This window comes from Podarcis melisellensis, assembly GCF_964234715.1.
Source record: "Podarcis melisellensis genome assembly, chromosome: 14".
In the NCBI taxonomy this organism is placed as follows: Eukaryota; Metazoa; Chordata; class Lepidosauria; order Squamata; family Lacertidae; genus Podarcis; species Podarcis melisellensis.
The window spans coordinates 40,755,148-40,771,682 of record NC_138546.1 but is presented as its reverse complement, the minus strand read 5'-3'; the positions used below and the strand labels follow the sequence as shown (position 1 = coordinate 40,771,682).

At 43.1% G+C, this 16,535-nt stretch overlaps 1 protein-coding gene across 1 annotated transcript in view; it reads left to right on the top strand.

Moving 5' to 3' along the window:
* The window catches only part of SEMA6D (semaphorin 6D), a 418,773-nt gene that overhangs the window by 15,953 nt on the left and 386,285 nt on the right, over window positions 1–16,535 (top strand). Inside the window, exon 2 of the mRNA XM_081888455.1 lies at window positions 2,377–2,552. The gene's annotated coding sequence lies outside the window, so the exon portion shown is untranslated. The remainder of the gene's footprint in view (window positions 1–2,376; window positions 2,553–16,535) is intronic.

The window sequence follows — 16,535 nt, the reverse complement described above, 5'->3', positions numbered from 1 at the left end:
TATGCATATATGTTGTCGCAGGGAAATTTATCTGTGCAGCAGCTACTATGGAGAGGATATCTGGTACAAACCAATAGTGCTTCCTCCAGAGGAATGATGCCTTCAAGGCTTGAGCTTTGCTTATTAGTGCCATGCTTATTGCTCAGAACAAAGCCAAAAACGTTCACATGGATCCAGGGGATGTGCAGAATTCCAGATGAACTGAGCTTCTCTGTAGCAATGGCTGGCTGGGGTCCTGTGCATGGCATGGCTCCCAAGCTTGGCAAGGAATAGAGGTGAGATGGCAGAAATGTCATCCTAATATCCCACCAGCCAGGCAGCACCGGTCCTAATGCTACTTAGGGTGAGATAAACATGAAATGGCAGTAAACTGCCAGTGGCTGATATTGCTATTAGCTGATTTAGTACAATTGCTAAGACTAAAATTATGTGTCAGAAAATCCCTGGTTTGAGTCTTCTCTCTGTGCATTCTCTTGGACTCCTGCCCATTTGCAGCACGATGCTAATAATAAGCAGTAATAATTGCTGATTTGGCATAATGGCTAAGAGATGGATCGATGCATTGGGAAATCCCTTCCTTGAATCTTGTCCTTCCGCTTGCACTCAGCCTCCCTCCCATTGGTAGTATAGGGGTAATAGTAATAAATAATAAGAGCTGATTTAGCTAAGTGAATAATGTGTGTATCGGGAAATCCCTGGCTTTCATCTTGTGTCAAAACGTCTTTTCTGTTGGGATTAGTACTGGCCTGTCTTGTTTATGTTGCTTCTAGTGCTGAGCAGAAGTGTTTAGGCTCAGTGACTTTCACTAAAAAAAAAGGCAAAGGATGGGGGCAGAATACCCCAAAGATTGGATTGATCTTAGGTGAAGTTCTAATGGATGTATCCAAAGTAGTGCTAAGATGAAGTCACTTAGCAGTATACCGACGCAAAACATTTTATGCTAGTGAAATGTTGTTGGTTAAGCAGGTTTCTGGCATCTTCATTGCACAAGAAATTGCACATTCAGTTGCACAGTGAGTTTCTGCTTGCTGGTGCTTTACATCCACCCATTGTACAATATTATAGCTCACCTGTCCATTAGTGCAAGAGCCCTTGTGCTAGTGAAGAAGGAACATTGGGTTACTTTTAAAGGTGGGTGACTAAGGTTCTCTCCCTCTCTCTCCCTCTTTCCCCCTCTCTTTTATCAGAAAAGCACCTTATCACTTCAAGCCATAACTTGGCTGCTCTCAGCAGCTCTGGCTTCCCTGGGATATTTTTGGTGGGGGAGGAGGGAGATGGTTGCTTTCATTGGCCAATGGGCACCAATCTTCCCCCACAATAATATCTCTGGGAACAATGCTGCTTCCTGAGTTAGTATCACTCTCACTGGTGCATTCTGCCCTGTAGCTCCTCTATCTGAAATACAGCATGCTTAATCCATCTAGAGGAACTCCTGTGCCTCTAAGTTCCATCTGCTTTGGCCAAAAGTTGAAAAGGTTATGGCCTTTCTTTTCTTCATTGTAGTGAATTCCTCACCCTTTATATTCCTCATTGTAGTGAATAAGGAGCATGGAGTATCATTCTATACAAAGTAGATATTGCAAGCTTGAAGTTGGGCCACCCCTGCAGTAAAACGATGCCATTTCGTGCTTCTGTGGATCTTGTCACATAATTCAAGCCGTGCTTTGCTAAAATGTCACGTCAGTGCCCTGAAAAATACAAGCAGAATTGAAAAAGATGAAAGCTGAGATGATTCTTGTGCCAGATAAAAAGGACACATGCTTAAATCATATAGGGTTGAGTTTACGTACTCTGTCCCATTATTGTTACATGAGTACAGTGGTACCTCGGGTTAAGAACTTAATTCGTTCTGGAGGTCCGTTCTTAAGCTGAAACTGTTCTTAACCTGAGGTACCACTTTAGCTAATGGGGCCTCCCGCTGCCACCGCGCCACCGCTGCGTGATTTCTGTTCTCATCCTGAAGCAAAGTTCTTAACCCGAGGTACTATTTCTGGGTTAGCGGAGTCTGTAACCTGAAGCATCTGTAACCTGAAGTGTCTGTAACCCGAGGTACCACTCTATAGGAGTAAAGGAACACAGAAAGGTGTCTTAATATAAGCCAGATTATTGGTTTATCTAGCTCAGTGTCATCTGATGGACAGTGGCTTTCCAGGGCTTGGGGCAGGAGACTCAGTACTACCTGGAGATGCCAGGATTGAACCGGAGGACTTCTGCTTGCAAGACAGATGCTCTACCATTGACCTATGGTCCCTGCATTCTGCTTTGCTCGCCTTCTTGTTTAACTTGGAGAACTTAACATAATTTCAACACTGATGTGCGTATGCACAATTTACCTGCGGTTTTCATCTTTCATTCCCTCCCCCTTTCTCCTCACAGGCTACTGATGCATCCACGTGCACCTAACAGACATTGAACGAAACAGCACAAAAAAGGCACCTTGATGTGATCGCTGAAAACTGCGTGCACAGAACAGTCTGAACCAAGTTCAGCACTTGAGAACAGAAGAATGGCGGATAGCTAAAGGGCTGGTGTCACTCTGGAAACGAGATCAGGTAATTTTTTTTTATATAAAACCCCCTGGAAGTTTTCAGGGAATTGGGGAGGGGGAGAATGTCATAAGGATCCTTAAAATCACTACCTTTCCCCCTTTAAAATGTACACGTAGGCAGTGAGTGGGAAAGGGTGAGCCTGCTGCTTGCATACATTTCTAAAATGAGAAGGTGGTGGTGTGGTTGGCATACACGCAGACGCCATTTATATCTAATTTAATACACGTGTCATTGGGATAAAATGTGAGGGTTAAAACACACACCAACAAACACCCACCTGCACTGAGATCCTTGGAAGAAGGGGCAGAACAAGCATGTACCATATTTTTCGCTCTATAAGACGCACCAGACCACAAGACGCACCTAGTTTTGGGAGGAGGAAAACAAGAAAAAAAATATTCTGAATCTCAGAAGCCGGAACAGCAAGAGGGATCGCTGCACAGTGAAAGCAGCAATCCCTCTTGCTGTTCTGGCTTCTGGGATAGCTGCGCAGCCTGCATTCGCTCCATAAGATGCACACACATTTCCCCTTACTTTTTAGGAGGGAAAAAGTGAGTCTTATAGTGCAAAAAATACGGTCATTAAATCAACCAGTCATTGTCCTTTTGGAAGGAGATGCCAGGAACTGAATCTGGGACTTTCTGTATGCAGTTTGTGTGTTATGCCATTGAGGTACGTTATTTCTTTTTCAGGTTGAGCAACTGGTGTGTTTGGGGGGGGCATGCGCGCGCATGCACACGCACACACACACCCCCCTTGACCAATGATGCCTCTGTCATGTTACTGTACTTTCATCTCTCTTTAAAAAAGTTATCAGTTGACTCCATCATTAGGGGTTTTTTTTCGTCATTTAAAAATTGGCAGTCATCCTGAGGCTGCTTCCCATATTGTGGCTGCTCCTGCCGGCTGCATGTTTAGTTTTTAAGTGGTGGAAAAGCTCCAGGGAAATTGATCTGTCTTCCAGCCCCAAACTCATAGAAAGATGAACATCTGGCAGTAACGGATGTGGGCAACCAGCCGGAAAGGATCCTGGTGTTCCATCCTGTTCCTGCCAGGTATAGGAATAAACATCCTAATCCTCAGCATTTTCAGCTGTTGAATTTCCCCCAAAACGCTTTTGCAATGTCCTGTTGGTGTTGCAAGGACGCCATCTTCCACATTTCTTTTGGATGGGACTGTTCCTAATTACTGGTTTCTTGGAAAGTCCAGTATTAAAATGGTGGGGGGTGGGATTTTGTGACTATAAACTTAGGGCACACATGAGCATCAAACTGATGGTGCAATAGGCAAGCCATTGTGAACACTGGAACAAATAGGTTTAGTATCTCAAGTAAACGTGGCCTGAAATTTTCATCTCACCAGTGGTTTTCTCTGGGAAAGGTTTTGGAAGGGGTCAGGTGAAAGGGAGGGTAAATAAATTGATGAGGGAGGGAGAAAGCTCCCAATTTTCTTCAAGTGAGGGCGAGGTTTTCTGAAATAAGCAGGTGTAGTAATTCCACCCTAAAAAAAATAAACAAAAAATTGTATCCAGTTGCAAGTCATTGTGGGTCTTCATGTCCCCATAACTCACCCTGGGAGCAGTGTTGCAAGAAGACATAAGGTCCCTGCAGATGTTCCTTTTATTGTGCAATCATGATTATTTGTGCCCATCACGGCAATCCCTCTTTTCAATACTGTTTGTACTTGCAAAAGTTTTCGGGTGGACATACTGCTTGGTTTCTAACTTACGCATGTCCTGTAGGTTCCTGCTGAAATCCTTTGGCTTCTCATACAACCAATTTGTTGTTGGGTTTTTGTCCTGCTTTTGTTGCATTCTAGTGCAACAGTTCCCATCCGGATGGTAATAATGTGCCAACACTGGGAAGCATTGCAGAACAACTAAAGCAGAGCGATGTGTGGACATTCCAGTATCAGTCCCTCACTATTGTGGCATGGTGCAGAATCCACCTGCGAAACTCCCCACCAATCTGGAGGGGCTCATAGTGTCCTACCTAGGAAGCGATATTGGGGTATGACTGCTTCCAGGCTGCTACTTGTTGTGAAGATAAGAAGAGCCTGCTGGATCAGGCCAGGGGCTCACCTACTGCAACATCTTGTTCTTACATTGACCAGCCAGAAGCCTGTGAGATGCCTTCAAACAGGACTTGAGTAAAACAGTACTCTCTTGCAATTTCCAGAATCATAGAATTCTAGAGTTGGAAGGGACCACAAGGGTCATTTAGTCCAACCTCTTGCAATGCAGGAATCTTTCGCCCAACATGGGGCTCAAACCCACGACCCCGAGATTAAGAGACTCAAACTTTGCTAGCTGAGCTACCAAGTATTCAGGTGCATGGCACCTCCAAATGTAGAGGTAGAATGTATCCGCCGGGTTAGTAGCCATTGATAGCCTTAGCAACTGCGAATTTGTCGAATCCTCTTTCAAAGCCATCCAAGTTGGTTGCCATGACTACCTCATCTGTCAGCAAATTCCGTAGTTTTAACTTTCTTTTCTTTCAGCGTCTTTCGACACTTGGCTTCCTTGTTATGCCCACAAGCTTTACTCTATCCACTTCCTCTACACCATGAAAAAATTTATACACTTCTATCGCGTCTCATATTACTCACCTTTTCTCTAAACTAAAAAGTCCCAAATGCTGTTAGATTTCCTCACAGGGGATCTGTTCCCTACCCTTGATCATTCTGCTTGCCCTTTACTGAACTTTTTCCAACTCTACAGAATCCCCTCTTTTTCTTTTTTGAGATAGCGAGAGATCTTTCTTCTAAAAAAAGAGGAAAGAAGAGCTGCTGCTGTTGTTTATCCCAGTAAACCTCCCTATATATTTTTTTAGCACCCTGCACAGCCCACATGCCCAAATAGCTGAAATCTCTACCCACTTCCACAATTTGCAAATTTTGGCTCAGCTCTAGTTTCAAGAGGGATTTTCCCCTCCCTGTTCCCAACCTCCAACTAACTTCCTGCTCTCTGCTGTGCTGGCTGAGGCTGATGGGAATTGTAGTCTTAAACATCCAGAGAGCGTCAGGTTGGGGAAGGCTGAATTAAGCACTTGGGAATGTTCTGTGTGATTTGAGCAAGACTCACCAAATACATGTGCATTTGGGGAAGAGGTTGAGGTGTGTGACATCAACAGCCAAGGACTTGGCAGTTTGTCTTCTAGCTGAAATGTGTGGTTTTTTTTCTAAATTATTTATTATTTAAATTTATTACCTGCTCTTTGACCCTAAGGTCCCAGGATGGATTGCAACAATTTAAAACACATTATTTATTTATTTTTAAATCCAATCTAAAAGTAAACATTGATAAAGAGCAAGACAAGTTTTTGCAATTACTTTTAAAATTCCAACCTTTCTGCATTTAAAATCTTCTTTTTTTCTAAAATTGAGATTTCCTCTCCTATGTCATGGGATGCATCCGGTAGGGAAATGGTTTGGTAACATATCCTATTATTTTATACTTGAAAGTGAGATGGAGTAAGAATCCAAAACATCTAAATCTCCCCAAACCTATTTATCCGAGAGAATAGCATTTTGTGTTTTTATGCATGTAATCAGTTTGCTATCACTCTTTCCCCCAGCTTTGATTCACTCATCTCATTATTTGCTGCCTCTGAAACTTTACTTAGTTCCATTTATCCCCAAATTGGGGTGGTGGTTGTTCTTTCTCTGTGCTTAAAACTTGCAGAGATTGCTTTCTAAGTAGACTCTTTAATTTTTGCGTGCAACAGAAGGAGGAACGCGGCTCGTTTGGCTTTCTGCTTGCTTCTTAAGTGAAATGGTGCGCCTCCCTTGCTCTTCTTGCATTGCGTTTAATGTGCTGCAGCATGTCGCTCAACAGATGTGCCTGCACCGGGAGCTCTGCTGAATGCGTTGTCACAGTTTTTACACTCTGGCAGACAGTTCGACACTGGAAAAAAACAGGGGCTGTCAAATGAATTTTCTTGATTGCTTTGCCGGATGTGCAAAGTAGTTTTTAAAATGTCATAATTACCTCTCTAAAGAAGAGGAGGAGAAAAGCCAATAATCTCCCTCCTCATTTTCATTTGAGTAGAAGAGAAAAACAATCTAAAGTCAGCTGGCATGTTTGCAGAAATGAAATCCTCTAATAAGTAAGGCTATCAACCAGATTTATAATTTATCTGATTTGTTGTTGTTTAGTCGTTTAGTCGTGTCCAAGACTTCATGACTCCATGGACCAGAGCATGCCAGACACTCCTGTCTTCCACTGCCTCCCACAGTTTGGTCAAACTCATGTTATTAGTAACTTTGAGAACACTGTCCAACCATTTCATCCTCTGTTGTCCCCTTCTTTTTGTGCCCTCAATCTTTCCCAACATCAGGGTCTTTTCCAGGGAGTCTTCTCTTCTCATGAGGTGGCCAAAGTATTGGAGCTTCAGGATCTGTCCTTCCAGTGAGCACTCAGGGCTGATTTCCTTCAGAATGGATAGGTTTGCTCTTGCAGTCCATGGGACTCTCAAGAGTCTCCTCCAGCACCATAATTCAAAAGCATCAATTCTTTGGCGATCATGGTCCAGCTCTCGCTTCCATACATCACTACTGGGAAAACCATAGCTTTAACTATACGGACCTTTGTTGGCAAGGTGATGCCTCTGCTTTTTTAAGATGCTGTCTAGGTTTGTCATCGCTTTTCTCCCAAGAAGCAGGATTATTTTAATTTCATGACTGCTGTGACCATCTGCATGTTTATTTAATCCAGGGTGTCACAAAGTGGTTAGTGATGATCCCCTGGGGTTGATAGGACCGTGAAGGAGGGGGATAAAGACCTAGAGGTCAAAAGGAGGTGGTCAGAAAGAGCCCTGTGGTGGAAAAGAGGTTTATGAAATGAGCCTCAGAATTCAAGAGCATGGGCATGTACAGAGTGCACCTCCTTTGCCTGTGCTGAACCAATGTATTTTTAATTTTCATTTATTTTCCATCTTTCCCTTAGAACCAGGGCACAATGTATTTAATAAGACAAAATCCACAATACACTTCTCAAGCCATGCTGCTTTATTGTTAAACAATTGTATAAGGTGCAGAGTTTCACTTTTTAAGGTAATTATATATGTTGATTAGATATTGATATTTCTCGAGGTAATTTCATTTACATTGCTAAGAATTTGGGTGTGGGGTCAACGACCACATTATACACTCATCAAGAGGACAATGAATGCAGAAGTTTAGGAAATCCTTGTTTATATGTACTAACATTAAAAAACAATCAATATTTTAAAGACAAAGTGTTAGCACCCTGTTAATCTGGGATTCCTTTTTTAGTTTATTAAAACTGTTTTTGATTGATGGACCTAGCTGATTAAAGACTGCAGCCCTAGCAACAAACAAAACTTAGAAAATGCTGAGCAGTAGTTTTAATCCTAGCAGTCTGCAGTTTACGAAGATGAATATGCACAAGAAAAGGTCATTTTCAACTTCAGGATAAGATGGCCAACAGACTTTTTGGCAGTTCTGAAAAGCACCTTCCTTTATTTTTAATTCATGCGGAAATGTTGACTTGCTTGTTCGGACTGGACTCGCTACGGATGTCCCTCAGTGGCATTGCCCTTTAGCCAAATCAGATTTGACTCTGGAGCATTATGAAATCCCATTTACTCAGATGCTTGAAAAGGGAGGATCAGCCGGGGCGCTAATCCAGAAAGGATCAGCACCTGGGACAGGGGTGGTGGTGGAACTGAAACAGCAGACACTTCATAGAGCAGTGAATGTTTGCTTTTAGAGACCCTGAAAACACCCCCTCATCAACGAGTGAGACACAAGGACACGGATATTAGGTTAATGTTATTGGGCAAAACTTGGCCACAACTTTATTGGTTACAGAATGTGATCGGTATTGGCTTAGGCATTGGAATTGACCCGGCTATATCGGACTCTTTTTCTTTTCTTTTTTTGCTGTTTGCTAAAGCCCTTTTTACTCTGGCAGGCTTCTTTATCAAGCAGACTGTTTTTACAACTTGTCTGTCTCGTTCACTTATTGTTTTACAGTAGTGTTTTGTGAAGCTGTAATTTTTAAATGTTGCAAGCCTCCATGAGTTGAGCTTTGGTGCTAGAGGGGTGGGGTATAAAGCAAATAAATAAATTTGCTATGTTACCCTTGCCCTGGTGCCAGGGTCATGTCTATAAAACTCTAACCAGTGCTTTCCCCTCTTCCATAACTGAGAGATCTTGCAATCATTCTGATGATTGACAGAAATTCCTCATCAGCAGTAGGAAAGTGCCACTGGCTTAGGTCCTTGAGTTATGGCTTTGCTTCAGTTCTTTATAAGGATGCAGGGGAGAGATTCAATTTAGCGTGCATTTAAAGGCAAACTTGGCTAATCATGGGGCGCGGGTGGCACTGTGGGTTAAACCACAGAGCCTAGGACTTGCCGATCAGAAGGTTGGCGGTTTGAATCCCCGCGACGGGGTGAGCTCCCGTTGTTTGGTCCCTAGCAGTTCGAAAGCATGTCAAGGTGCAAGTAGATAAATAGGTATCACTCCAGTGGGAAGGTAAACGGCGTTTCCGTGTGCTGCTTTGGTTCACCAGAAGCGGCTTAGTAATGCTGGCCACATGACCCAGAAGCTGTACGCCGGCTCCCTCGGCCAATAAAGCGAGATGAGCGCCGCAACCCCAAAGTGGGTCACAACTGGACCAAATGGCCAGGGGTCCCTTTACCTTTACCTTGGCTAATCTATCCTCTCCCAAACCATACACAAACGAAAGCACAACCATCCTTTGAAATGTGCACTCCTATGAATTTTGAAGGTCAGTTCTCTGGCCAAGTCATATGTACAAAGAAGCAGAGACTAGGGCAGTGGTTACCAAACTTTTTCAGGTCACTGACCCCTTGGTTCCATAAACTCATCCCCAGTGCCCCCAACCGTGTAAAGAGGATTACTCAGAATAGCAGTTTGCATGACCTACTAAGGAAGATAATTCAAAACAGTGACAATTAATTGCACATTTATTCAAAATCCAATTAAAACTATTTAGTGTAATTAATTCAGCAAGATGGATTAACTTGATCCAGTGATACTGGCTTTTCCAAGTCTGGCAATCATTTACCGCCCACTTTGCAAACCACTGTACTAAAGTGTGCAAATAAATGCATTATTTAGTGAAAATGACATATACACATATGCATTATATTAGAGAAAATTGCTTTGCAAAGTTGTATACATAGCCAAAACTACAAAGAGAAATCTGTGTGCACGTGTGTGGTAGGAGAAATTTGTACTAAGATGCTTTTGCATTTTCATGAGGACTTAAAAAATAATAATCAGAAACTGATGCAGAAATATGGAGAACAGAAGTTAAGATTTGAAAAATGAAAAACGGAGAGAAACCAAAATTGACAGATTGACCTATCCCTAGGGCTGTCGTGTATGACTGGACGGAGAAGGTCAAAACAGTTTGTTGTAGGAGCAGACCCCACCTATATAAATATCCCTAAATCTTCTTGTTATCAAGTTGTTATTGAAGACTTTCTGTTGCATTTTTAGGCATGAAGTTCTATCAAACTAGTCACACTTTTGTGTGTGTGTGTGTGAAAGATAAATGCAACTCTTTGTAAGAACATTGGATCAATTTGTTTAATGGGTCATGGCTGTGATTTTTTGTTCTGTAATCTGTATTATTTTTCTTTAAATGTGGGAGTGTTCGTCATGGATTTCCTGATGCCGTCTGTTATAAATTGTGCCTTTCATAAAAGTTACGTTTATTGCTACTGCTGCTTTCATTTTGTTTAGGGTGCTTTTTATTACTGTTGATTATTTGCTTTGGAACGTTCCCAACTTCCTACACAAATTGTGAATTGTTGTTGTTGTTGTTTTTAAAAGAAGTCAGCAGAAAACCCTTTTTGGGTCTCTACCAAAAAAGGCTGAAGAAGATCCCTCGCCTGCTTTGGGTGGGTGGTGGGGAACGCACACGAAATGGACAAGGAAGTTCACAAGGAGGTAATGAAAATATTCTCAAGCCTCGTGTCTCTTACCAGGAGGTGTCACTGCAGTTCAGTAGGAACTCGACAGACAAAATAGCTAATGCTGTCATCAGAGCTGTATTTTCTATCATTTGCTGTTCTGGCGGTTCAGCAAATGTCACCTCCGCTCCATCCTGAAAAACACACACAAGTAGTTTTTAAAAAGTATTTAATAGCAGGGAGGGCTCAAAAAATGAGATCCCGCTTACATAATCAGCTGAAATGGTGGTGATCATGAGATACATTTCTAATAAACATGCCTCATTGTGTAGGCTCTCTGTTGTGATTTGGTGAGGGCAGAACAAGATACTAACACAAGCATGTGACTGACACTGAGAAAAATAGCCTTATGTTCAATTATCTTCCCCCATTTGCTGTACAGTGGTACCTCGGTTTACGAACTTAATCCATTCCGGAAGTCCGTTCTTAAACCAAAACTGTTCTTAAACCAAGGTGCACTTTCCTTAATAAGGCCTCCCACCACCAGTGCCCTTCCACCATTCGGATTCCATTCTTAGACCCAGGTAAAGTTTGCAAAGCTGGACGCTACTTTCGGTTTTGCGGAGTTCGTAAACCGAATGGTTCGTAAACTGAATAGTTCGTAAACAAGGCTGTTCTTAAACCAAGGTACTACTGTAATTGTCTTCTCTCTGCCCACCTAAAGAGCAGGCAGTCGTGTGGAATGGGATGTACCAAAACCCATAGGGTGGTGACGCACGAAACATTTAAGTGTAGTTATGCCTGAACATTACACAGAAAGAACAGATAAAGAAGAAAGAGAGGAAAGCATCAAATACAAAGAGAGGCTGCATACAAACCATTTAAAGGACATGGCTTCCTCCCCAAGAATATTGGAAACTGTAGTTAACCCCATGAAGAGGTACAGTTCCTAGGACCCTCAGCAAACTATAGTTTCCAGAATTCCTTTGCTGGAAGCAATGTGCTTTAAATGTATGATGTGTATGCACCGAAAGAAAGAGTGGAAGAGAAACACCCAGGACAAGCCTCAAAATGGTACTGAAACCTTCCTTGTGCACATTGAAAACGACAATTTATTTTCTTTAAAAAAAATCATAATGCAAAATGTATGTAATATACAAAGTCACAAATTGCTTATTATATACAGCACGTGATGAGAATTTTATGAGATTTAAAAATTTGATTTATTATTTGTTCTTTGAGTACCCTGTGGAAGATTTCCCCCTGAAACACAGTGAGAGAGAGAGTTTATGTTATTGAGTGTTGTAAACATAAGAAATAAAATAATAGAATAATCAACAGGAGCTGCTGGCAGAAACATGTACTCAGCAAATAAACAAGTAGAGTACTATTAACTTAAATTAACTTACAATCCCTACTGCAATAGGTGTGGTCAAGCAGGGAGGGAGTTCCCTATAATTTTCTATTTTGAAGCATGCCTCAATTTTGTTTCTTTCGTCCTTGCATACCTAGAGAGAATGTTGCACCTTTTTTTTTTTTGCATCTATCTTGTGTCCAATGTAATCTCTAGCTCCACACTAAGAAATCTGTATTTGTGGTGGCAGTTTCAGCACAACCAAAGGTGATGAACTATTGCAAGCAGAGTGGTGTCAGTTGGATGCATGTGTCTGGAAAATGGGCCCAAACATCCTTGCTTAACAGGGGAACCAGTGTGACAACAAACTTCAGTTTCTGCTGGAAGTGCTACTGGAGGGACCATTCAGTTTTTAACTTTAGGGTTATTTAAGTTGTCAGTAAGTCAGCTAACCAAGGGGGTTGGTGGAGGTGGTGCTTAGCAAGTATGTAGAGCAGCATGATGTTTGCTGAGGTAATATGTGGCCTGATTGGCTGTGTAGTTCTGAGGGTGTTTTCCTGCTATGTATAAAGATTTAAGTTAGACAGACAAAAGCTCTTTGTTCCTTTCTCCTCGAATTATATGCTGTTTTTGTTCAGATTTCCTCAACAAAGTCGTTATTAGGAATCCTTTTATCTCTGGACTCTGCATTATTCAAGGGACTCTGCTAGCACATCCGACTTGCAAAAGCTTCAAAAGCACCATGCTGAAAAGTGGGTTGTGATGTGTTGCAGAGAGTCATTATTTGGACATGTGTTGCTAAAACTCTTTTGAAGTTCGTTCAGTATTCCAGTACATCCTAGGGGGAACTTCCATTGTAGTGGTGTGAGAGCATGCTGGCTCCGGTGGGAATAGAGAACAAAGGGCTGTATTGACTCCATTAGGCCAGGTGAGCGAGCGACCACTTACCAGACCTTGCAACGAAAGAGTCTCTGATGGCTTGCCTGGTGGTTGTGATGTTGTCGCATCCTCCCCCCCAAAATGAAGACATTATTAGGGAGTCCTTAAAGACCACAAGAGAGGTGGCCACGTGAAGTTCTCGGGGAAGGGGATTACAAAGTTGTGGGACCGCCTTGTCCCTTACCAACCTTAGTGGTGAACTTAAGAGCAGAGCCTGAGCTTTGGACCTGGGCCTATGTATATCGGTGTAGATGGTCCTTCAAATAAGCTGTTTCCACACTGTTCAGGCTTCAAAGATTATCACTTGTATTTGAACCTGTACATGGGTGGATCAACAATGGAACTGATGCAGGAGTGGTGTGATTTGATCAGACTGCCTAGCTCCCACAGAAAAAGCTCAACAATGGGTAACACAAGCCAGCAGGAGTGGCTTGCAGGGTGGGGCAATCACCAGGTTCCTGGCTGGTGGGTGCTTGTTGCTTACTGGGAGAGGTGAGGTGGTGGGGAAGTTTGCACAGTGCATGACCTACCCACCTGGCATGTAACAGTGACTCACCTTCTAAGAAAGCAGTGTAGCTATTCCACTGCATCTAGAAAGCTGCTTCTGCAAACCATGGTCTGGAAGCCCCTTCAAACTTTGGCTGAAAAAGCCAAGATTGCACATTTAACTGAAGTTTCCCCATGTGCATATGAACAAGGAAGCAATGGTCCATATACTGGCTTGTTTGGAAGCCATTAACCATAATTTAAGAACCAATGGATCCAGAACTGGCCTCCACAGTCACTTACGGACTCATTGTTAAAACCGTGTTTATTGAAGAGCATCTTACTTGGCTACGAGTGATCGCCAAAGAAGAAGAAGAAGTTGTCTGGGTCCTGAGATTTTGGGGGAGATGCTCTTCTCTCAGTCCTGCCATCCTCACAGGCATTCTTGGTAGGGACATGGGAGAGGGCTTTCTTGGTGGCTGTTCCTCCTTGTCTTTCTGCTGACGGGAGAAGATCTTCTTCTTCCATTCTTTTGGAAACTGACTGCTTTTGATGAGGCTAGTGCCATGCTGTTTGTGTTGTGAGTATCTGTATGTTTCTAACAGATCATTTAAAATTCTGTTTATGTTTAATTGTTTTTAAAAGCCCCGTATGTTTTTAGCTGCTCTTATGTTATTCGTAAGCTGCCTCGAGTCCCTGTCAGGAAAAAAAAGGTAGGGCATAAATATATTATAATAATTGCTTAGGATTCAGCTCTTGATCAGTTGCTCATAGGGAGGAACAGAGTGTTTGAGTGCTAATGCAGAGCTCTCATGCATCATCTGCCACAAGGCAGGATTTTTGACTTTGCATTCTGTGCAAACAGGGCCACTGTCTTGCCAGGATTTATAGTGAGTCTGGAGCAAGGGAGTGTCTCCGATTCAGTCCTTGGTGGTGTTTGCGACGCTGCTAATGCCCGCCTAACACCCTTTCTGTCACTGTTAGGATTCATAAAATATAAAAGCTGCTCTCTTTGCAGTGGCATCATCAACAACAAAATGTCTTTCAGAAGGCTGTCTATTTATATAGCTTTACAATATCTGATGGAAGTTTTTATGTTCTTTGTGAAATGAAAAATACCTAATAAAAGAAGTGTGAAATCTGGAATGATTTCACTTTCTATTTTGGCTCTTTGGTTTATAACATAGTATATTTCTCTTCTTTAATACTGCTTCTCTTCTTGACCTGCCGAAAGTCATTCAGTGGGGCATCTTTTTTTAATAGTGGTGTCTACTGGATTTTCTTCCATTGGTCTCTAAATATTCTGCAAATGTTTATCTTGGTACATCGTTATTCGTAAATGTTTCTAGTTCCTTTATTTTTAATCAACAGACCTTGCTGTTGCATGTAATGTTGGATGGCTTTTCTGCAATTTTAGCAAATCTTATTACAGTTAAGTCAATAGTCATATATAAATCAATTATACTAGGTAGGATCATAAGGAGTTATAACTATTATAGATCTAATGTTATGGATTTTAAGCTTCATATCCAGTTCTGAGTGTAACCAGTGGAAAGCACGAATTTGTTGTGGTATTTGCAAAGCTTTCTTATTAAGCTTTTGTGTTTGTTCAACACTTGTATAAATCACTCATATCAGACAGATATGTATAAAGAGCCCTGTTGGGTCAGGCCAGTGGTCCATGTAGTTCATCATCCTACATCTTTCCTCAGTAATGGACTGGATGAGAACCAACAAGCTGAAGTTCAATCCAGATAAGACTGAGACGCCCTTGACTAGATGGTTGGAAAGTTGACTCCTCTTGATGGGGCTACACTCCCCAGCCAAGCTACACACATAGCTAGGATGAAGTTCTGGATCCTTTGCTGTCACTTAAGGCTCAGGTGGCCTCAGTGGCACGGAATACCTTCCATCAGCTTTGGCTCGGGGCCCAGCTTCACCCCTATCTGGACCAGGAGGTCCAGATAGGGACTTCTGTCATCTATGCTCTGGTAAGCTCTAGGTTAGATTACAGCAACACGTTATACGTGGGGCTGCCTCTGAAGATGGTTCGGAAACTTCAGCTGGTGCAGAAATCAGCAGCCAGGTTTCCCACTGGCATGAGACAGTTTGAGCATATGAAGAACAATCATGATATAGCTACACACCAAAGTGCAAGAAGACCTTTCCTTTCCCTTTCTCTCTCTTTTTTGCTTAGACAAGGGTCAACTGAAACAGGAAGCTCTTTTATTTTTCTTCCCACCCAGGAAGATCCAGTGGGCAGCCAGGGTGTGTAGAATCGGTCCAGGGCCTGAAGGTGCTTTTATTGAGACAATGTCACCTGCAGTTCAGTGGTTCACCACATGGGGAGCTGCACATGGGTCCAGCAGTTCCTGAGATGAGGAAAGTATTGGAAAAATCCAGGGAAGATAGCCCTATCAGCAACTTTCAGCAATGGTGGTTGAATAGAACTTCCAAACTCGAAGGCAGTATACCTCTGAATACCAGACATAGGAGGCAAAACAGATGAGGCAAGGCTATCTTAAGCATATGCACCGCCGGGGTGCAAAGATCCGCCTGGCGGCGCCCCCCCCCCAGGTTTCCAAGTCCCAGGCACACAAGAGGGTGGAGCTGGCCGGCCGCCTCAGCGTCTTGCTGGCTCGGTCACCCCTGAGCCCGCTGCGGGGCTCCGACTGACGGGCGGGCTCTTCCCTGGACTCAATTCTCGGGCCCCGGACTCTCCGCCTGGCACCCCTAAGAGCCCAGCACCTGGGTGCCCCACACCCCTAGTGCCTTTGGGTAAGACGGCCCTGAGATGAGGGTTACTGCCCTTCTGTCCTGCATCTGAGTTTCCCAGTGGCAGCATGCTGAACTATGAGGGCCTTTGGTTTGACACAGCATGGCCTGCCTTGTAAGAAACCTGTGTTCAAATTCCTGCTCCAAGTGAAGGGGCTAATCACAGCCTCAGTCTAGCCTATCTCAGTGAGCTGTAGTAAATTCCAGGAAGGAAATACTTCATCAGATGTTCTTGGTTGTTCCTGAATGCCACTTGTACACTTGTAGGAAGGGTGGGCATCCTGACAGATGTGTCCTATGGCTAAGAACCATTTCCTCAGGGAAGGGGGGACTCCCCTCTCCCAAGCCCCAGCCCGCATGACCAACGGCCGGGGATGATGGGAGTTGTAGTCCAACAATATCTAGAGAGCCACAGGTTCCTCACCCCTGTATCACATCCTCTCTATCCCCTGATTTCTGGTCTGTGACCTTAATAAATCCATCCACCCGTTCATTCATTCTCCATCCCGCGAAACTTTTTGT